This window comes from Dromiciops gliroides, chromosome 2, assembly GCF_019393635.1.
Source record: "Dromiciops gliroides isolate mDroGli1 chromosome 2, mDroGli1.pri, whole genome shotgun sequence".
Classification (NCBI taxonomy): domain Eukaryota; kingdom Metazoa; phylum Chordata; class Mammalia; order Microbiotheria; family Microbiotheriidae; genus Dromiciops; species Dromiciops gliroides.
In genome coordinates, this window is record NC_057862.1 from 335,051,911 (window position 1) to 335,076,313 (window position 24,403).

At 35.9% G+C, this 24,403-nt stretch overlaps 1 pseudogene; it reads left to right on the forward strand.

Moving 5' to 3' along the window:
* Positions 1–2,994: 2,994 nt before the first annotated feature.
* On the forward strand, positions 2,995–3,654 carry LOC122738833 (annotated as a pseudogene).
* The last annotated feature ends 20,749 nt before the right edge of the window (positions 3,655–24,403 follow it).

Here is a 24,403-nt window from a genome sequence, read left to right on the forward strand (position 1 = left end):
ATGAATGTGGACATTGAGCCAGGGCTGCTTGGCTCTTTGTGACACAGGCACACTGGTTTCTCAAGGCTTAACTCTGTAGATCCTGAATAATTAAAATTGATCGCTACACACTTGGCTTGGAAGTATCTATAAATTCCTTTAGGGTAGTAGTCTCCCTTGAGCATATCTGGAAATATAAATAGTGTTTGATCAGAAGGAAAAAAAATTCAAAACAAAACAAGATGTCTGTTTTATAGAAATGTAGCTGGGGGGGTGGGCAGCTAGGTGGTGCAGTGGATAAAGCCTGGCCCTGGATTCAAGAGTACCTGAGTTCAAATCTGACCTCAGACACTTGAACCTTACTATCTGTGTGACCCTGGGCAAGTCCCCTTAACACCCATTGACCTGCAAAAAAAAAAAAAAAAAAGCTCAATAGACACATAGCTGGTATGATTTGGGGCAATACAATTAATACAAGAAATGTAGATCAATAGCGTGATATAGTAAAGAAATAGTCCTCCAATGGATGGTTATTGACATTTGGATTCTAATGTATAGCTGGGTAAAAACTCATTTAATTTCAACTCTCATTATGACGGTTGCGGGCCAAACATTTTTATTTTCTACTAAATACCACCATTTCCTTTTAACCTTGTAGTTAACTCTTATAAGAAGTTTCTCTGCCAATATTTTAATCAAGAAATACCAAGATATTGATCACACAAGAAGCTTCAGATGAGATCATTATAACTAGCATGGTAAGAGTTCCACATTTGGAGTAGAGAACTTGAGATTGATGTCTTAGCTTTGATACTTGCCAGCTATGTAACTAGATGCAAGTCATTTACCCTCTCAAAGCCTCAATTTAATTCATTTGTAAAATGAGAATGTTATGCTTCTACCACCTTTCTCTCAGAGTTGTGAATAAAGTGTTTCGTTAACTGTGTGAAACACTATAAAAAACTGAGTTATGACATGGGTTCTCCCCACCCCAATTTGTAAGAATACATGGGTGGTAGCTAGGTGGCATAGTGGATAAAGCACCACCCTGGATTCAGGAGTTCAAATCCAGGCTCAGACACTTCACACTTACTACCTGTGTGACCTGGGCAAGTCACTTAACCCCCATTGCCCTGAAAAAAAAAGAATACATGGCAACATGCATCAAAAGAAAAATACTTCAGTGAATTTCATTGTTGTGAGTACCTCTTCTACTGGAAAAGATGTCAATCCCTCTCATTTTTTGTAATTCTTGCCCATGTCTACGGTGCTCATGAAGCCTGCAAAAAGTCCCATTCATGCCTTATAATGGTGTTGAAGGTGATCCTGTATTTTCAATGTCAATACTATCATAGTGCAAGATCTTCTGGATAGAAGGCTTCACAACTTGGTTGTGAAAACATACTTTGTTAACTATCTGAGGACCACTGTGGCTTAAATTTGGAGAGGGTCATCACTAGAAGGCTGTGCACATGGTGATGAATCTATTTACTTATTTATTTGACCAAATTATGACCCATAAAGAAAAGGAAGATAAATTCTAAGGGAAAAAAACCCAAAGACAAAACAAAACAAAAAACCAATTCAATGGGGAGTAAGACATAGAAGATCACTTCCATATTATAGCCTATAGTCCCATACTAATTTAGGAGGAGTGAATCAAAGGGGTTTTCTCTTGAATTTAATGTAACACTTTTTCTAGTTCACAGAGCACTTTGCATATTCACACCCAGAGCTTCCTCTGACGTAGATAATGCACATATTTTTGAAGGCTTCAGACATTGTGTCAGCACTTAGTACAATGTATAATAATAACCTAATAAGTTCTCAAGAAATGCTTGTTGACTAACCAGTTGGTCTTATCAATATAGATAATTCTTGGAGTGAAAACTCTCTCTTCTCATGCAGAGCCACAATCTAGCTATTAGCATAGTCTTAGAAAGTTGTCGGGGGTACATTAGCAATTTATTTTTTGAGCAATTTATCTATAGTTATATAGCTATGGGTCAGAAAGCAAGACTTGAAACAGGATTTCCTGCTTCTAAAGGCTGGCCCTGTATCCAAATGTTATTATTCCTATTTTGTAGATGGGGGGATTGAGTCTCCAAGAAGCTAATGACTTGTTCATAGTTATACATTCCAAATAATAGAGTTCAGATTCAAACTCAGTTCTTTAGATTTCTGATTTCATTACATTGTTTCTGGGGTTATTTTTTCTTTAATACCCTTTTAGACATAACCACACAAATCTGGTATCTGTTTATTTGAACCATACACAGTGTATCCTAGGAAGCACTTACCAAATGAATAATTTTATGTATAACAGGGGCCCTTTAATAAAATATTGTTGTTTGGAGAACCTAAAAATAATATTGCCCTAACTTAGAATTATGATGTATAAAATGTTGTGATAGGTTTAAAAGATTAGTAAAGACCAGTTTTCTATTAGCTCTTTATATATAAAAAATTAAATGTTATTTCTAATGTAGCTATGAAAGTAGACTGAGAGATTATTGATTTTGGAGGCTTTTTACTGGCTAGCCTGATAATTGACTATCCTCAAGTTCTTACTACACTTAGCCCAGGCTTTTTTTTTCCCACCTCTTGCTCAAGTAATTTAATGTAATTAATTTTAATAGAAATAGAAGTGTTTTATCTTTTAGGCTTTGCAGTTTGGTGAAATAATACCTTTAATCAAAATGCCAAAGAATTATTTTGTCTCCTTCAGTGAAGTACACTCAGGTGGTTACAAGAAATATTTTAAATTCAACCTAAGCTGAGAGTTTGATATTTACACTTAGCCATTTTCAGCCAAAGAAATCTCCTCATAAAAGGCTAATAACTCAGGGGTAACTAGGTGGTGCAGTGGATAAAGCACTGGCCTTGGATCAGGAGGGACCTGAGTTCAAATCCAGCTTCAGCACACTTGACACTAGTCGTGTGCCCTGGGCAAGGTCACTTAACCCTCACTTGCCCTGCAAAAAAAAAAAAAAGGTAATAACTCAACGGGGGAAGATGGTGGAGTGTGGCTACAGCTTCTTGCTGACCACTTTTAGTCCTTCTGGGAAGATTGTTCAGATTGAGTATCCTTTGCCTCTGTAGCTGGAGGAGCCCCCTTGGTTGGAACATCAAAGCAGGCCAACAGTGTGATCCTGGCAATGGAGAAAAAGCAGAAATTCACAAGGTGAAGCCAATCATCCAGCACATTGACCTGGTCTACAGTGGCAAGGACATGACTAAAGTGCTGGTTCACTGAGCCTGGAAGCTGGCTCAGCAGTCTACCTGGTTATACCATCAGCCCCTCCCCATGGAGCAGCTGGTGCAGTGGGTGGCTTCCGTGATGCAAGAATACAAATAGTCAGGTGGCATATATCCATTTGAGTATCACTGCTCATTTTGTGGTTGAATGAGGGCTGACCTTATTTATTCTAATCTGATACATCTGGAGCTTACTTTGCTTGGAAAGCTACAGAAATGGACAAAAATTATGTGAATGGGAAAACTTTCCTTGAGAAAACATACAATGAAGACCTGGAGCTGTAGGACACAGCATTCTTAACACTAAAGGAAAGTTTTGAAGGGCAGATGACAGAAGACAACATAGAAGTTGGCATCTGCAATGAGGCCAGTTTTTAGGAGTGCCACCCCACTGAAGTCAAGGATTCCAATGACTGAATCATCTGAAGCTTCAATTTATTTACTGATTGAAATGTTTCCAAATGTTTTGTTTTTTCTATTTTTTTGCATACTTATTTCTACATAGTTGAATGGACTGAAGTTTTAAAAAATGATTAAAAAATTTGGTGTAAATCCTAACTACTCAATCAAAAGAACAGTAATAACCAATCTTTTTTTTTCTGTCAGGTAATATTTTTGTAAAGAGAACTTTTTTTTTTATAAAAGTATTTTATTTTTTTCCAGTACATGTAAAAATAGTTCTCAACATTTGTTTATATTATCTACTGTTACTTTAAATGGAATTTCTCTTTCTATCTCTTGCTGCTGGACTTGTATGGTCATGTATAGAAATATCCCATTACTGTGCTAAAGTGGTTAATTGTTTCAAGTAATTTTTGAGTTGATTCTCTAGGATTCTCTAAGTATACTATCATATCATGTGCAAAGAGTGATAGTTTTGTTTCCTCCTTGCCTATTCTGATTCCTTTTAATTCCTTTTCCTTCTCTGATTGCTAATGCTAACATTTCTAGTACAATATTTAATAATAGAGGTGATAATGGACATCCCTGTTTCACCCCTGATTTTACTGGGAAGGACTCTACCTTATCTCCATGACATATAATGCTTGAGGATGGTTTTAGGTAGATACTATTTACTATTTTAAGGAAAGCTCCAACTATTCCTAAACTCTCTAGTGTTTTTATTAGGGAATGGGTGCTGAATTTTGTCAAAAGCTTTCTCTGCATCTATTGAGATTAATCATATGATTTTGGTTAGTTTTCTTATTGATGTGGTTGATTATGTTGATAGTTTTCCTAATGTCGAACCAGCCCTGCCATCCTGGCATAAATCCCACCTGGTCATAGTGTATTAATCCTGGTGATCACTTGCTGTAATCTCCTTGCTAATATCTTGTTTAAGATTTTAGACTCAATTTTCATTAGGGAAAATTGGTCATAATTTTCTTTCTCTGTTTTGGCTTTGCCTGGTTTGGTATCACCACCATATTTGTGTCATAAAACGAATTTGGTAGAACTCCTTCTTCACCTATTTTTCCAAATAATTTGTATAATATTGGAATTAAATTGTTCTTTAAATATTTGGTAGAATTCACCTGTGAACCCATCTGGCCCTGGGGATTTTTTTCTTAGGGAGTTCATTAATGGCTTGTTCAATTTCTTTTTCTAATATGGGCTTATTTAAAGATTTTATTTTCTTCTTCAGTTAACCTGGGCAGTTTGTATTTTTGTAAATATTCATCCATTTCATTTAGATTGTCAAATTTATTGGCATACAGTTGGGCAAAATAATTCCTAATTATTGATTTAATTTCCACTTCATTGGTAGTAACATCATGCCTTTCATTTTTGATACTGGTAATTTGGTTTTCTTCCTTCTTTTTTTAAATCAAATTAACCAATATTTTATCTATTTTACTGTTTTTTTCCCATAAAACCAGCTCTTAGTTTTATTGATTAATTCTATAGTTTTCTTGCTTTCAATTTTATTAATTTCTCCTTTAATTTTCAGGATTTCTAGTTTAGTATCTAATTGGGGATTTCTAATTTGTTCTCTTTCTAGCTTTTTAAGTTGCATGCCCAATTCATTGATCTCCTCTTTCTCTTTTTTATTCATGTAAGCAGTTAGAACTATAAATTTTCCCCTAAACACTGCTTTGGCTGCATCCCATAGATTTTGATATGTTGTCTCATTATTGTCATTCTCTTGGATAAAGTTACTGATTGTTTCTATGATTTGTTGTTTGACCCATTCATTCTTTAGAATGAGATTATTTAGTTTCCAATTGATTTTCAGTCTACTTTTCCATGGCTCTTTCTTACATGAAATTTTTATTGCATCATGATCTTGAGAAGGATGCATTTGCTATTTCTCCCTTTCTACATTTGACTATGATGTTTTGTGTGCCCTAATATATGGTCAATTTTGAAAATGTGCCATGTACTGCTGAGAAGAAGTGTATTTTCTTTCTATCCCCATTCAGTTTTCTCCAGACATCTATCATGTCTAACTTTTCTAGTATTCTATTTACCTCTTTTACTTCTTTCTTATTTATTTTTTCAGCTAGATTTTATCTAATTCTGAGAGGAGAAGATTCAGATCCCAACTAGTATAGTATTACTGTCTAATTCCTATTGTAAACTCATTTAACTTCTCTAAGAATTTGGATGCTATACCACTGGCACATACATATTTAATATTGATATTGCTTCATTATCTATAGTACCTTTTAGCAAGATGTAGTTTCCTTCTGTAACAATTGGAATGATGCCACCTGCTGGAGACTTACTGTAGAAGGAGTTCTGCCCATGAAGTGAAGGTCTTTGAGGCAAGACCAGGAGTCTTTCTTTGGGTGTCAGGAAGTGACATTGGCTAGTGGGAGGAAGAAATGAAGAGACTGGCGCTCTGTCTCGCTCTTTTTCCTGAGGACTTCCGGTGGAGAAGGGACCTAGAAATGTGCTCCTCCCCTTTAATAGATAGATGAATGTAGGCCTTTCTCGCTCTCGAGCACACACATGCTGGCTCAGGTTCGACGGTGTGTTCAGGTGATCAGCCCCTGGTCCTCTCGTGGCAGCACGTGCTTGACAACTTGTTCTCAGCCTGAGAGGTAGCTTTGGGATTTGGTGAGTTTTATAAAAGAATATAGACTAAGCTTATATCTAAGACTATTTATTTGTATTTCTACTTTCCTATTTCTCTAATCAGCATCACCTGTTTGTTGGCTAATTAATTCCCAAACAATAAAAGCTAAGTAATCATCTCTAATTAAAGCTCAGAGCTTTCTTTCTCTTACTGGTCTGGGAGATATTAAGGGAAAGGTTAAAGGGGGAGTTTAATGCTCTTATATCCAATTTTTAAATCTCACCCCTTCCTTATCTCTTTAATGAGATCTATTTTTGCCTGCACTTTGTCTGAGATAAGGATTGCTATCCCTGCTTTTTTTTATACTTTAGCTGAAGCATAATATATTCTGCTCCAGCCTTTTACCTTTACTCTGTGTGTATCTCTCTGCTTCAAATGTATTTCTTGTAAACAGCATATTGTAGGAATTCTGGCTTTTAATCCATTCCTGCAATTCGCTTCTGTTTTATTAGCAGAGTTCATCCCATTCACATTCACAGTTATTATTACTAACTGTCTATTCCCCTCCATTCTATTTATCCCCTTTGTACTTCCCCCCCTTCTTTCACCCTATTCCTCCTCACCAACGTTTTGCTTCTTACCCCTGCCTCTCCCAATCTGCCCTCACTTTTTTCACCCCCTCCCTTTTCTTTAACCCTTTTTTTTTCCCTTGCTTTTTGCCCTCCCCTCTGTCAGTCCCCCTTCCTCCCCCTCCCTTTTTATTTCCTAAAGAATAAGCGAAGTTTCTTTATCCAAATGAACATATGTTATTCTCTCTTTGAATAAAATCTAATGAGAGTAGGGTTGGAACAATGTTCAACCCCTCCCTTCTTTTTCCTTCTATTGTAATAGGTTTTTTTTCCACCTCTTCTTATGATGTAATTCACACCCATTCCACCGTCCCCTTTCCTCTTCCTCCCCATAAGCTCCCTTTTTAACCCCTTAATTTCCTTTAGGTCATCACATCAAATTACAATTTATATTTATAACCCTCTGTGTAATAATCCCCTCTGTCTGCCCAAATACATTTACAAATCTCAAGAGTTATAAAGTATTATCTTCCCGTGTAGGGATGTAAACAGTTTAACCTACATCGAAGTAAACTTTTTTCCCCCTGTTTACCTTTTTAAAACTTCTCTTGAGTCTTGTATGTTAAGATCAAATTTCTATTCAGCTTCTGGTCTTTTCCTCAGGAAACCTTGAAAGTTCCCCAGTGTCATTGAATGTCCATCTTTCCCCTGAAAGAGAATGCTCAGTTTTGCTTGGTAATAGATTCTTGGGCTACAATCCAAGCTCCTTTGCCTTCTGGAATATCATATTACAAGCTTTGTGACCCTTTAATGTTTGAGCTGCTAGGGTCCTGAGCAATCCTGACCATGGCTCCATTGATATTTAAATTGGCTTCTTTCTGGCTGCTTGGAGTATTTTCTCCTTCACCTGATAACTCTGGAATTTGGCTACAATATTCCTTGGAGTTTTCCTTTTTGGGGTCTCTTTCAGGAGGTGATCGGTGGCTTCTTTAAATGACAATTTATCCTCTGATGTCTAACAATTATCAGGGCAGTTGTCCTTGAATAATTTCCTGGAATATGGTGTCTAGACTCTTTATGATCATGGCTTTCCTGTATTCCAATGATGCTCAAATTGTCTCCTGGATCTGTTCTCCAGATCAGGTTGTCTTTCCAATGAGGTATTTCACATTTTCCTTATCTATTTTTCATTCTTTTGGATTCTGTTTGACTGATTCTTGGTGTCTCAGGATTCCTTATCTTCCAACTGTCCCAATTTTAATTTTTAAGGAAGCATTGTTTTCTTCAGTGAGATTATGCACCTTTCTAGATCCTTTTGTTTGCAAGATGCTTTGTTTGCAAAATACCTTGTTTGGCTTTTCAAGGTCCTGAACATCCTGATTCAAACCAACCTTTCAGCTTTAGTTTGTTTTGGTTTTTAAAAAAATATATTTATAAGTATTGGTTTTAGTGGAGGAAAACATTGTCTTCAAGGTTCTCCAAGAAGGGAGATCAATATATACAATTGCTACAATAAGATAAATAAAATAATACTAAAACACATTAGGATTCAGATTAAAAGTGATAACCAATGTTGGGTATAAAGAAAACAGTAGTGAAAATAAACTTACCTCCTCTCTTCTGATGCAACTGTGCTAGATTTCTTTCTTTTCTTTTTTTAAAAATTTAATTTAATTTAATTTTTTTGGTCAGAGAAATGAGGGATTATGTGACTTGCCCAGGGCCACACAGTTAGGTAACTCTCAAGTGTCTGAGGCATAATTTGAACTTAGGTCCTCCAGGCCTGGTGCTTTATCCACTGAACATCCTAGCTGCCCCCAGCTTAATTTTTTTATTTTTATTTTTTTATTTTTGCAGGGCAATGGGGGGTAAAGTGACTGCCCAGGGTCACACAACTAGTAAGTGTCAAGTATCTGAGGCTAGATTTGAACCCAGGTACTCCTGAATCAGGGAAGGAGCTTTATCCACTGCACCACCTAGCTGCCCCCCCCCGCTTTATTTCTTAACCTTTGTTCTTTCTTGTTCTTTGTTTTATGAAGAGATTGGGGTGGTGGGGGCATGTTAATTAGCAAATGACCATGGCATAAAAATAAAAAGGGAAAGATAAATAAATTTTCTTTCTAAAAGACAGCACTGTGTAATTCCTAAGGGCAATGTGGCCTTCTGTTTTCCATATACATGGGAATTATCTAGTTGAAGACAATGGGTAGTTCTCCAATTATTTATGACTCTATTTATTAGATGTATTTATAGTCTCAAGACTGTCAGGAGATTAATTTCAAGGTATGTTGTACATTTTAAAGGTTATTTTGAAGAAAAATCCTATTCTATAATTTTCTCCATTTTTTTTTGTTCATGGCACCTTTTAAAAAATTCTAATGATTTTTCTTGATTTGTTTTTTATCTTTTTACTTTAGAGAAAACTATTTTTTATTTCTTTGATAATTCTCTACAGGTTTTAAAAGTATAAGATGAATCGTCTGAAAATTAAAACAATTTTGTTTTCTCTTTGTAATGTAATTTATTTCTTTTCTTGTTGCTAGATAGTAGTTCTAGTAATATGTCAAATGATATTGGGAGGAAGGGTGGGTTCCATTTTACAGGTAGTCTTCAAATAAAGGGTCAATAACCATTTATCTTGTATGTTGGAATAGAGAATCTTTTCCAGATTAGATTGTATAAGAGGGACATTGAAATCTCTCTGATTCTAAAATTACATGATTCTTTTATTACATTTTGTAAATAATATTCAGTCTTGGATTTGGTCATATTGAAGAAGAATCTTTTCATGAGAATTATTTTTAGAATTTTTAACATGTCTTCTTAAGGATTTATTTTTTTTTTTGGTACAGGTTTATATAATTATATACTCCCCCCCCATTATATATTAGGTTGGATAATGTAAATTCTTTTTCTAATACTGAACCATCCTTGCAAGCCTGGTATAAGTTTAGTTTGGGGTGTGTGTGCATGCATTTTACTTGTTCCTGGCATGTTTTGTTAAAACTAGTCAAGATTTTTTACATCAATATTCATTAGTGTTTCTTTGTGGTTTTTTTTTGTCTGTGTCTCTCGTTCCCCCTCCCTGTATTCTCTTTTCTGCTTCTTCCTTCTTTTTTTCCCCCCTTAGTCTCTTGATATTTGTCTTATTGTTTGTTGAGTCATTTTTTGTCATGTCAGAGTCGTGACCTCAGTTGGAGTTTTCTTGGCAGACACTGGACTGGTTTGCAGCAGCTAGGTGGCACAGTGTATAAAGCACTTGCTGTGGATTCAGGAGGACCTGAGTTCAAATTTGACCTCAGACACTTGACAATTACTAGCTGTGTGACCCTGGGCAAGTCACTTAACCCTTATTGCCCTGCAAAAAACAAACAAAAAAACCCAAACAGACACTGGAGTGGTTTGCCATTTCCTTCTCTAGCTCATTTTACAGATGAGAAAACTCAGGCAAACAAGGTTGAGTTACTTGCCTAGGGTCACACAGCTACTGTGTCTGAAGCCAGATTTGAATGCAGAAAGAGGAGTCTTCCTGACTCTAGGCCCAGCACTCTATCTACTATACCACCTAGCTACTCCATATCCTATTACTATTCTGATTAAACCACATACTTATTGGATCTGTGATCTGTTCTTTGACCCACTTTTTATGTAGGATTTATTTATAATTTTTCTTGTGGGTATGTATTTTTAAATGTTTTCTTTATTAATGGCTATATTTGCTTTGTTACTTCTTTTAGAAATATTTTTATACCATTTGAGACTTATTTTTCATATATTTATAGCCTATAACATTATCCGTTTTTGTAAAGATATGATATGAATCTGAAAAATTAGAATATTCTTTAAATTCATTTTTAATAGTTGCCACAGGCCTCTTAAATTTTATTTTTTTCCAATAACAATCTATATAGCTCCATATCTTCCTAGTTTATCTTTGTTGGTTTTCTCAAACTCTGAAAGAGATATGTATATTAATTACTACTGTGATTGTGTTGCTCCCAATGTTTGGGTATATGGCTAGCTTTTCTTTGATGAATGTATATAATATTCCTTTTGTTATATGTATATTTAAATAATGGTATTGTTTTGTTTTAGTACCTTAGACATAAATATTATTTCTCTGTTTCTATATATTGGTTTATAATTTTTATTGTGCAGCAGAAATCATGATTGGAACTGATACTTTTGTGTAATCACTGGAAGACTAATAAAGTGTTGTTTGATTTCCTCATATCTACTCTGTATGTGTCTAGATGTTTTAGTGTTTTGGTGAATTATTGGTTTTTATTCTTATTCCCATTCTTTTATTCTTCTTAATTTTTATTAGGGGAATTTAATTTAAATTATTTAATGTTTATAATTGTAAAGCTTCTATTTCTTTCCAGTTGAATTATTTTATATTATTTTGTCCTTTTTGAAATCAGCAATTTACTGTATTTTGTTTTGGTTCCACCAAATTTAATCCAATTTTCTCTTACTTCCCACCTCCCTCTGTCTACTTTTTTTTTCTGTCCTAGAATGTTTACTTCTCTTCCTTTAAGAGACAAGATTAGCAATGGTCTTCAACTTCTGTTCTTAGTTGCCAAATTATACCCAGAGTGACTCAGCCACTATGTGTCAGGTTCAAGCCCTTTATCTACTATGCTTAAACCCAACTTAAAAACTCTGTCAGGTTTATTTTTATTGTTCTTCTCCCTCACATGTTTGATTGTGCAATACTGATCCTGCTTTCTTCTTCTTTTTAAAAAAAAAAATATTATTCCCATTTTATTTTCTTTCTGTGCTTAAGAGGATTTTAAAAAATAATAAACATTTTTATTTAAAGTTTTGAGTCCAAACTTTTTTCCCTCCTCTCCCTCCTCTACTAGCCCTTCCCTGAGTGGGTAAGAGCAATCAGATATAGGTTATACAACCTGCAATTATGTAAAACATTACCATAGTTAGTAATTTTGTGTAAAAAAAATTAATAAAAGAAAAAAATGAAAGAAAGTGAAAAATAGCATGCTTCAGTCTGTGTTCAATCAATATCAGTTCTTTCTTTGGAGATTGGATAGTATGCTTCATCATTAGTACTTTGGGGTTGTCTTGGATCATTGTATTGCTGAGAAGAGTTGTCATTCACACTTCATCAAACAATATTGCTTTCATTGTACACAATGTTCTCCTTGTTCTGCTCACTTCACTATACATCAGTTCAAACAAGTCTTTCTAAGCCTTCTGAAATCATCCTGTTTGTCATTTCTTATAGCCCATTAATATTCCATCACAACCATATACCACAGTTTGTTTAACCATTCCCCAATTGATGGCATTCCTTTGATTTCCAATTCTTAGCCACCACAAAAAGAGATGCTATACATACTTTTGTACAAATAGGTCTTTTTCTAATTTTTGGGATGTCTCTCACTTTTACACTTTTACCTTCACAGGCCAGATAAGATTATCACAGATTTCATCTTGCCCCATATCATAGGTTTCTCTTAGTTTATCTGACATTTATTTATTGAAACCTTTCTCACAAATATTCACTTAAATCAACCTTTTCTTATAACAATGATTTTTGTAATATGATCTTGTAACAGTCTTTTGAAGGAAATCCTTCATGTTGCTTTAATTTTTTTTCTTTTAAGGTACTCTAGAATGTGATTCTACTCTAGCAACCTCCAGTATCTATTCTATTCATGTGCTTTGTATCTATAAGTTCTTTTTTATTCTTTCTATGAATGAGCTTTAAGGAGTACAAAACTTTGCTACTTCTTTACCAGCTCATGTGTTAGTGCAATTATAGGCCTTCTTTATATCACTCATCTTTCTTTTTTTGTTTTTTTTTTTTTAAGAATAAAAATTCTTCTGAGGGGAACATATTCCTAGGAATATCAAAGAAGTTGTAAACGGTTGGTATAGGCCCTCTGTACACATGAAGTCCAATAATACTTTTTCTCCTTTACTTACCTGTCCTTGTGTATACATCTACACTCTGAACCTGTCCTTCCCTTTATCCTACAACCAAGCCTGCCCATCGAGGACTCAGGTGATCCATCTACACTGCCCTCTCCTCAAACATAACAATGTGAAATTGTACACTGTGACATTGTACTACTCCTGATGTAACATTTTACTGGCTGTTCTTCATACCCGGAATGCACTTCCTCATTGTTTCTGTCTCTTACATTTTCTGTATTCCGTCAATACTCAATTCAAATCCCACCTTTCTTCCACTGTTACTGCCATCCCTCTAATATTAGTTGCAATTTATAGCGAATTTATCTTGTATATACATATTTCACTTATTGTTTCCTCCATCAGAATTTGAGTTTCTTGAAAAGAGATACTGTATTTTTGCCTTTCCTTTTTCTTCCCAGTGCTTAAAGGCACAGTAAGTGTTTTGACCACTCATTCAGCACTAAATTAATGCTTGTTAACTGACTGGATAATTGGTCTTTACCCATTGAAATCATCATTTCACACTCTCATGTCCTTTTCCTCAGTCTCTGAGAATGAGTCTTTGGATGTAAACTTGATAGGAAGAATGAGATGTAGAAACTAGGCTAACTATATCAGACTGCTTTCCATCTTGGGGAGGAGGGAGGGAGAAAAAAAATTTGGAACTAAAAGTCCAGTGAGGGCAGATGTTGAAAACTATCCTTATATGTAATATGTAACTGGAAAATAATAAAATTAAAATAATTTAAAAACTATGCTAAGTTTGATCTCACTGTCTCTAGAGACCAACATGGTATATTGGAGAATGTGTCCCTTAGGTGGTGATGGAAGAGGGAATGTTTGTATTTTTTGTTCTTGCTCTATCTGTGAAGTAAATACCCCTTTCAAAATGCTAATTGATAATAAGTGCTTAAGTGGAACTGGTACTAGTCAGTCAGTGATACCTAATTGCATGTGAGTTTAGGCAGTTAGCTTTAGAGAAAGACATCTGAAACCCTCATTGTTATTCCTACCATGTTGCAAAGTGAGTGGTACATAGCAGGTGTTTAATAAATGCATACTGATTGATTGGGCCTGAGAAGCTTGACTTCTGCTTCAAGAAGAAATTTTCCTAAAGTGCCTAATCTCACTAAGTGAAAACCATTTTATACCTCATATACTTCTACCCCTGTGGAAATGTGGCAAAATACACCCAGAAGATCCTTTACCCTTTCAGACTCTATCTCTATTTCTATCTCTATTTTCCTAAGGCAGAGTGAAAGCATAAACAAAACAAAAAAAACCCAAAACAAACACATTCCTCTCTCCTTTCCAGCACTGACCAGAAAAGGGTGCATTTCTTAGATCCCTCATTTCTTTTCACTTTTCTCTCCACCAAAGATATTTTCCTGGACTATTTCACTTCAGGAAAAAACAGTGTTAATTAGGGAGCATGGTTTTGACCCAGAAATATCAAATTAATCCTTTCCTCTTTTTCTCCTTAGCTCACCCTTAATCCTTTTGATCCAAGATTCTTTTTGTAGAAAAATGTTTCCCTTTTCTTCCCTCAAACAATATGAAAGCTTTTAAAAAATCCATAAAGTTGTTCAACCCTAGACGTATTGGTTTCTTAAGCTTATCTTTTCTACATACATTTTTCTTATGGTTCTTTTGTTTAAAGTATTTACATGTCAGATGCCATGCTAATCTTTGATTTATTTTGAAGTTATGGCTTGGAGAGACATCTATGGCAGAATAGATAGAAACTTGCACTCAGAGTCCTGAAGACCTGGGTTCAAGACCTGACTCTGACACATACTGGCTGTGGGATATTGGGAAAATCACTTAACCTTCCAGGGCCTCAGGAAGCTCTCTAATACTATAAATTGTAAAACATGGATCATGTGCATTGTTAAAGGCAGTTTCTTTACCAGGACTTCCCTATGTGGGGACCAATTTTTAATTGGGGAATGCTAGCTAAGCTGCTCGCCACAATATTGGGGCAAGGAAGGAGACCAGCAGCCTCCCTCAAAACAGAACAAGATTTATTTTAACAAGAACGAACTTAAAAAAAAAACAAAACACAAACAGGATCAGTAGGATCAAGAGAAAGGAAATAAAATGGGAAAAGGGAAATTATAATACCTGAAAAAATACCACCGCCCAGGAATCAGCTGAAAATATGCAGCAGAACGCCTTTCCAGCTTCCACCTAGAATGCTAAATTCTCCTCCTCCAAACCTAGAAAAAATCCACACAGTCCCAGCCAATGGGATGGCCGCTCTGACAGTCACATGACTGCCCTCACTAGGCTTCTAATCATTATAATTTTGCCAGGCCCATGTAGGCATCGGTGAGTGGTGATGACGTGAGGTGCTAGAGCCCTGGCAAGAGCTACAACCAGTGGGTGGAGCACCATGTGGTTTGCAGAGCCCCATGCAAATTTCTTTCTTTCTTTCTTGCTTGCTTGTTTTTTTGCTTGCTTTCTTTTCTTCCTTCCTTCCTTCCTTCCTTCCTTCCTTCCTTCCTTCCTTCCTTCCTTCCTTCCTTCCTTCCTTCCTTCCTTCCTTCCTTCCTCTCCTTCTTCCTTTCTTCTCTTGCTTTCTTTCCTTCTTTCTTTATTTCCTTCTTTCCTTCTTCTTTTTTCTTCTTTCCTTCCTTCCTTCCTTCCTTCCTTCCTTCCTTCCTTCCTTCCTTCCTCTGTCTTCTTTCCTTCCTTTCTTTTCTTTCCTTTCTTTCTTTCTTTCCTTCTTTCTTTCTTTCTTTCTTCTTTCCCTTCCTTCCTTCCTTCCTCCTTTCCTTCCTTCCTTCCTTCCTTCCTTCCTTCCTTCCCTTCCTTCCTTCCTCCTTCCTTCCTTCCTTCCTTCCTCCTTCTTTCCTTCTTTCCTTCCTTCCTTCTTTCCTTCTTTCCTTCTTTCCTTCCTTCTATCCTTCCTTTCCCCTCTCTCCCCCTCTCTCCCCCTCTCTCCCTCCCTCCAGGGCAATGAGGGTTAAGTGACTTGCCCAAGGTCACAGAGATAGTAAATGTTATGTGTCTGAGGCCAGATTTGAACTCAGATCCTCCTGAATCCAGGACCCATGCTTTATCTACTAATGCCACCTAGCTGCCCCTCTTGTGTGATTTTTTGAAGTCATGCAGAATTTTAACTTTATTGTGTTTTCCTGAAGACCAGGAACTCTTACTTTATTTCACTGAATCATGCCTATCTTTTAATGATTAATATCTGAGTGACTTCAAGCAATTTCATTAACTCTCCAGGGCCTCATAATCTTTGTATTTAAAATCAAGAAGTTGGACTGGATGACCTCTGAATTCCCTTCTAGCTCTAGATCCATAATTCTACAATGCTATCATTCAAATTCTGATTCCCTGGATTTGAGAAATATTTTTCTTATCTTTCCTTTTTGTTTTGTTACATAATTTATCTACCTCAGTACCTTTTTATTACAAACCTATAAAACTCTTTTTTTCAGGGATTGAGTGGGAACTCTTACTATGATGATTGTCTTAAATTCTCTTTGCTCCTATTTGCTTTATTGATTCTGTTCTTGGCGACTCTTTCATATTAATTCACAACCTTCTTTCTTTAATTCTTTTATTGCTTTTCTAAGCCATTCTGTAGGTGGTTTTGTTGTATTGTTGTTTTTAACAGATTTTCCTAAGTAATTTCTGAGGTCATGAAGAATGTATTGTAAGCTTTTCATTTCCTTGGGATTTTCAATCTACAACACTAGGTTATTATTCAATATATTAACTTCTCTTAGAGATTGTTTTCCCATTTTTCCTTTTAGTTTTCCCACTCTAAAATTTTTGAGTGTGTATGTAATGTACATGATGTTCATATTATAATAAACATTCTCATTTGACTCTTTTTCCTTTATATACAAGAGACATCTGATGCTGATGATATCTTTCCCAATCCATGAAAACCCATTTCTATTTGTTCATTCTATAGGAGCTGAGTAGGTTTTATGATATACATTCATTAAATATTTGGTGGTGTCTAATCACCACTACCAAGGAGAGAATGTGAGAAGACGCCACAACAAAGGTTACACTCCAATTTTTAGCCATTCAGCTTACTAGAAATCTTTTCTCTTCTAAACCGTACTGTGTAGCATTTTACTGGGTCCCATACTACTGGTTTCCTGGAACTTGGTTGCTGCTAAAATCTATGAGTCTCAATATATTTAGATATCTAGAGATCTAGGTGAATCATTACTTGTTAGGGACTATTACAAGTAATTACAGACATAGATACATCCCTGCCATCATTGTGAGTAGTATATGGGGTGATTGTTGGGACATTTAGGAGTGGCGATCTTGTAATAGTCTTTTGAAGAAAGTACCTCATGTTGATTTGCTTCCTTTTTCCTTTTCTCATATTTTTATTTTTATTATTTACCTGGTAATTTGTTGTAGTTTTAAAATGATGAGGGACAATTGGTTTTAGAGATACTCTCACCCCTTCATGATTCTGAAAGTATGTACAAGACAGAATGTGGGTTGGACCTCTTATGGAAAGGATTTATAGGAAGACATGGAGAAAGGCTGTACAGAATGAAAAGCTACAAATGAGTTTCATTCTACATCTTTGGAGGGAAGGTCCATATTAATAGATACAGAAAAATGCCAAGTAAGAGGCAATAATAATGAGTTTTTATTTCTGCATACTTTCTGGTAGTTGATTTCCTGAATGGTTTGATCTATTTTTCAATCTAAACTTTTAATGACTCTGATGATTTTGTATTGACTCTTCGCTCGATGAGAAAGAATCAATAAAGCTTTTAACATTGACCACCCAATGGTTTGGACCAGGGTTTCAAAACTTTTTGAGAAACTACTTTTCATTTTCCTAAATCTTGAGATCAGTGGGTCTAAAGGATCTGGAATGTTAACAGAGAATTTCCCAAATAGAAGAAAAGGGCGTGTTCCCTTTTCTTTTTGGTGGAAATGCCTGTAAATTTTGGGAAGTTAGGATATGGCAATAATAGCCAGATTGAAGACTATCTATAAGCTTTCAGAATTTCCTGATATATACTCAAAGGTAGCTGCTGTCAGTTTAATTGGGAATTGTGGATTGAAAAGTCATAATCAATGAAGGTTCTCCCTGGAGAATTTAAGGTACTTTCAAAAAGTTGTACAGATGAATGGAAGGTCATACAGATTTAGACTCTATTATGTCTACTCTATTATGCCATTTCCTCACCAGGGGAAAAATACAAACATAGGATAATTATGAATACTTTTTCTTTAAAAGAGAACATAAATTCAAATACAGGAATAAGAAGTTACCTTTTGTAAACATGGGGTGATGGTGGTGGGATATAGAAAAGTTGAAATCAACAACACCACAAATAAAACCCCCCAACAATCGACACATCCAGCCAAAGAAAATATATAACATAACTTTCAGAGCATAAAATGACAACTCTGGCCAAAGGAATGAAAGAGCCCAAAGAATATCTTTTGAGAAAGTGTTGAAATAGTCCTATTGTTGAAATAGTCATTTTCATCCCTCGGAGATGTATTTACTTTAGTTCTGTGAATGAAAGAAGAGATTCTGAATAAAGAACAGGGCCATTTGAGATGCTGTGCACAGTACCAGAATTGATGAAGACTAGTATGAATTAAAAAAAAAACAACAACAAACCACCTAAATGTCACTGGTAAATGGAAGCAGATAGAATTGTATGTTTGACTTGTGTGTTTTGGAGGATATATGCTTATGATTGATGGAATCTCAATTGCCATGGTGCCAAGAAGACTTAGACTCTGCAGATAGAGCTTTTTCTCCCACAAGTATCCTATATGTTGTAATTATCTTAGTAATAAGCATGATTTTATAATACTGGCTTCCGCTGCATCAGTGATGTGGCTGTATTCATAGGCTGAAAATATTCAAATGTTGCTTTTGAGAGAGGTTTCCTAGTATTCTCTTTTAGCTCACTTCCTTTCTCTCTGAAATATAGGGTGTCTTTCTCTCTCCTGTAGCTTCTGTCTTCTAATAAAAGGAGGGTTTACTGTTATGGTTTGCTTTGAATGAAGAACTGTAAAGCTGAAATAAGGATGCAGTTAAAAAAAGAGCTGGAAATGCATTTTTTTTAAATCAGAGGCTCAGGTGCACCATAATTTTCTCTGCTACAAGAAAATCATAAATTATTTTTTATTAGAGGGAATTACTGCAGTTCCAGATCTTAATGACTGCTGAACAGGAGCTTTTTTTTTCAACATCAAGTAGCTGCCAGTTTTTAATTTCCTTTTAGATTTACACATTAAAAACTGTTGTTTTTAAGCGGGTTGAACAAAACTGTCTCATACCTATGGACTCATGCCAGTGTGTGAAATGTGAATTCTAGCATGATTTCTCTCCACAGTTTCTATTCAGGTGTACAACCTCATCCTATATTTTAGGGAATTACAAGAACTGCCGTCCCATAATAATGACTTTGGGGAAAAAATCTAATTTCAAATTTGCTTTTTTAATATTGGTAAGCTCAGAATAGGACATTAAAATTTCTGAGAAGCAATCTTGGGACAGGATTAAGAAGATCTGAATGTAAGTCTTTTGGCTTTATTTTTTACTAGCCATACAACCTTGCTTAAGTCATTTAACTTTTTGGAGCCTTGGTAGTGACATCTGCAAAAATCAGAAGCTTATATTAGATGATCTTTAAGGTGTCTTCTAGTTCCAAAATGCTTTGTTTCTTCTTAGTGTCTCTAGATGATTCTAGTGTGCAGCTGGTTAGCTCAGCTGGTTAAAACATCAAAATTACAATTTCATTTCTCATGTGTCTTAGTTAGCTTTGCTCACTTCTGTGGCCAACTATTGCATCTCTAGCTTTCACAAGGTATCAGGCACATATCTATCATTTAGCCATAAGGGTAACAGGGTGAAAGAGACAGGTTAGATCAACATAAATCAATATCCACGAGGGGGAGGGAGGACAAATCAAAATAGACGTCTCCAGTAGCACCATATTCATGATTGTAGTTTACAAAAGTCATATTGAGAGACTTCTGAATGTGTATGCTGACTGTTATTCTCTTACTAAAGGATAAAATAAAAAAGAAAAAAAATTGTCATAAGAACAGAAAAGGAGTTAGCAAGGTTTATTTATTGTGGATGCCACTTTAGCTTAGCTGCATTAGGTAGTTATTTCTGCGGCCTCCTTATGAAATTACTCAAAGTTTCTAGGCATATGAAGAAAGAAGGAGAACAATACAGGACAGAAAAAAAATCAGGTGGACATTAATGCTGACCCACAGGTAGATATATTGAACATGACTATATATGAAAGATTGCTAAAAGCAACTCAATTTAATTTTTTTTTTTTAGTGAGGCAATTGGGGTTAAGTGACTTGCCCAGGGTCACACAGCTAGTAAGTGTTAAATGTCTGAGACCCAGGATTTTGAACTCAGGTACTCCTGACTCCAGGGCCGGTGCTCTATCCACTGTGCCACCTAGCTGCCCCTCAATATAATTTTTTTAATAGCTAACAGATTTGTATATATCACATATAACAGATACATAACAGCTACATACACACATCTAGCAGCCAATCTATCTATCTATCATTGCAGACATACAAATAGATTTCAGTGACAATCTTCAAATATTCCTTATCAACTGACTGCTTCCCTACTACCTACAAACATACCCATGTGCCTTCTACCCTAAAAAAAAAAATCATCACTGTCACCCATCCATTCCTACTAACATCATCCGTTATTTCTCTTGTCTCTCATAGCTAGTGTTTTGAGAAGGCAATCCACTTCCCTTTTTTTCTCACTCTCTTTTTTACTCTTTACAGTCTGGCTTTCACCCTCATCATTCAATTAAAACTGCTCTCTCCAAAGTTATCTATTATATTTTAACTGCCAATCTATGCCCTTTTCTCATCCTCTTTCTTCTTGATCTCTCTGTGGCCCTCAACACTTTTGATCACTATCTTCTCCTTGATAGTATCTCTCTTTAGGTTTTCATGACACTTCCCACCCTGTTTCTTCTAACTGACTGACTATTCTTTGTCTCCTTAGCTGGATCATTATTCAGGTTATACCTGCCATCTGTGCCCTGTCCCTCTAGGTTCTGTCCTGGGCCCTCTTATCCTTAATACTATTTATTTGGTGATCTCATAAATAGCAATGGTTTTGATTTATATCGCCATGCAGATGACTCTCAGATCTACTATCTATCCTTAACCTCTCTCCAAACCTTCAGTTTCATATCTCCACCTGCCTATTGGATATCTCAAACTGGATTTCATATAAACATCTCAAGCTCAATATTCATAAAATTATATTTTCCTTAAAAATCTCTATTCTAAAATTCCATTTTTACTATCAAAGGTACTGCCATCCTCCCAGTCACTCAGCCTCAACCTAGTGTCATCATCACATCCTTTCTCTTTTCCCTGTCTCCAATCAGTTGTTAAGTCCTGTCAGTCCCTCTCCTTTCCTTGAATTTCTACCTTTTATAGAACACCTGTTGTATATGTCTTTTTCTCTCTTCTGACACTGCCACAATTCTTATGTAGGCTCTTATCATCTCACGTCTGTACTATTTTAATATCTTTTGAGTTGGTCTCCTTACCTCAAGTCTTTCCCCACTCAAATCCATGCTCTTCTCAGCTGTCAAACTGATCCAAAGCACAGGGTCTGATCGTGTCACTCCATCAAACTCCCCCACCCCCATTCAATTAACTCTATTGCCTCCCTATTGTTTCTAGGATCAAATGTAAGATCCTCTGTTTTATTCTAAACCAGAGCTTTCTAATACGGCACCTTTCTATTTTTCCAGTTTTCTTACATCGTACTTTCCTCTCTACACTCTGGGATTTGATGGTATTGACCTTCTTGCTATCATTCACAGAAGACATTCAATCTACTGACTTAGTGCATTTTCACTGGCTGTCCCTCAGCCCTGGAACTCTCTCTTCATCTCTATTTCCTGGTTTCCCTATCTTCTTTCAAGTCTCAGCCAAAGTCTCACCTTACACAAGAAAAATTTTCCAGGCCCTCCTTAATTTTATATGCTTTTCCTTCTAAAAGCATCACCATTTTCCTGTACATATCTTATTTTTACACAATTATATACATGATGCTTCCATGAGATTGTGAATTCCTTGAGACTAGGGCTAGAACTATTTTTTGTCCCTTTAAAAGAATTCCCCAGAGGTAAGCATAATGCCTGGCACAGAGAAGACGTAACAAATTAATAGCTAATGAACTGTCATGTCATCATATGTAGGCAATGAGTTTTTTTTAATCCACTATGTATTTCCAGGTTAGATTCTAAGATAATCTTTTTTTAGTTACTATTACATCACTTGACAGGACTTTGTCCTGTTCCAAGGCTTAATGTAAGAACATTTGGAGAATATCAGCACCAAAATGAAATCATTCTGCTTTGATTCAGTGCAAGCTATCTTATTTTGTGACAGTGGTGACCATGGTCTCTGTTTAGTGTTTCACTTGATTTATAAAAATAACTCGATTGCTGTATAAAGCTATTGTTAGCAATCTCCTTTTGTTTATACTGCTGTCACTTATGCCCCATGCTCTAAGTTCCCAAGGTGTGCTTTTTATCTCTTTGGAGACTAACAGGAACTCTAGAACATTTCATTCATACGTATCATGTAATACAGAAACTGATCAGTATTTTCACGATGGATCTACAATAGTATATGTAGGGAAGGAAATATTAAGACCCAGAACTCCACCAATGCCTAATTTTTACTGGCACCAAATCCATACATACTTATTGGGGCTACATGACCTTGGCTTTAACATATGGGGATTCTCTAAAACATAATCTACTTTCCCCAAATATCCTGACAATGTCTTTATATATACTAATGTTACTTCAGTATTTTATACCTACGCCCCCCCCCCCCATTATAGTGTCTGAGCAGCTAGGTGGCGAGTCGGATAGAGTACTGGTCTGGGCATCAGGAAGACTCATCTTCCTGAATTCAAATCCAGCCTTAGACGCTTACTAGCTGTGTGACCCTGGCCAAAATCATTTAACTCTAATTTGCCTCAGTTAATCATCTGTAAAATGAGCTGGAGCAGGAAATGGCCAACCACTTCAGTATCTCTGCCAAGAAAACCCCCTTATGGGGTCATGAAGAGTCAGACACAACTAAAATGGCTAAACAACAAAAAACAACACACATTCTTTACATAGACTTTCTTCTTGTATTTTATACTAAGGGGATAATTTTCCTACTATACCTGACATGAAGTAACAAGGGTGCACCTTAATAACTTTTTAATTGGCACCTGGGGTAAGATGTTTGCCCATATAGCTTCAGTCTGGCTTATTTCTTTTCTTTTTTTTTTTCAAGGCAGTCGAGGGTTTAAGTGACTTCGCCCAGGGTTACACAGCTAGTAAGTGTCAAGTGCCTGAGGCCAGATTTGAACTCAGGTCCCCCTGAATCCACGGCCAGTGCTTTATCACTGTACCACCTAGCTGCCCCCCATATAGCTTCAGTCAAATAATTTTACCTCTTTTAAGAAATCCTTAATGTCAGACCTTTATTTGCATAGTTGTTTATGTTTCAGAATTTTATATAATGTTAACATGTAGAAGGAAATACTATCTTTGAGTAGAGTTTTTAAAGCTGCATTTTGTTTTATGCTTAAGAAAAGAAATAACAACCTAGCAAACAACAGATAATGTAAGATGTTATTATCAATGCACTTCTCAGTCATTGTATGTAAAGATGTCAATTGCCAGAGACAATTGTCTGCTAGCTTTGTCCTCCCATAGATTATGTAAGATCTAAAGATGGGATAACTTTTTGCCCTGTACCTAGTCAAGTTGCTTTACACATACCAAGTGCTGGATAGTTGTTGAATGAATGAATTCTTACATTTAGGGTAAAATTTCATTGATGCTTTCTGCAAAGATATTGTAGCATATGAGAAAGGGCCTGGCCCCAGACAATACAGCTCATTTTTTTACCTGTGACCTAACTTTTGTTCTGTTGCACATACCCTGCCAATTGCCTTGAAGAATAACCCATCATAGAAAATATAATTACTGATTAGTAAAGATACTCAGAGCCCTTCTTGCTAAAGAGAGCAGAGGAAGACAGAAAAGTGGAGAACAGTAAAGCACAGACTTTGAGTGATCGATGTAGACCTCTTTGGAACTCAGAAATGTAAAGAAATATCTGCTTTTAAACCTCCAACATGTCCCTTGGTTCTAGGTACCTGCATAACAAGAGAGTGCAAAGATGGGAGTTCTTTGATGAGATCCATCTCTCTTTCATTGAATTGAAATTTTTTATCTTTTTTCCCTAAGACAAAGAGACATTTACTCTTATTTATTCTATTGGCTACCCTGATCTGTATATCACTCCCAATTTCCATTTCATAATTTGTTGAAATAAATTTATTTGTTCTACAGCCATGATTTTCTTTTGTGTAATAGAGATTGGAGGGAGTCAAGCTGGTTGAGAGCAAGCTAACTGCCACTTCCTCCTTTGGAGCAACCAGGAAAAAAATGGCTTCTAATCTGACCTTTCACATTCCAAAATCTTACTACTAAATCGCAAATATCTAATATGTAGTCAATAAAAATAATTCTGGTGCCTTTTCCTCTTGGAGATAAGAGAGTAAAAGAGTGAGTGCTGGGGGCAG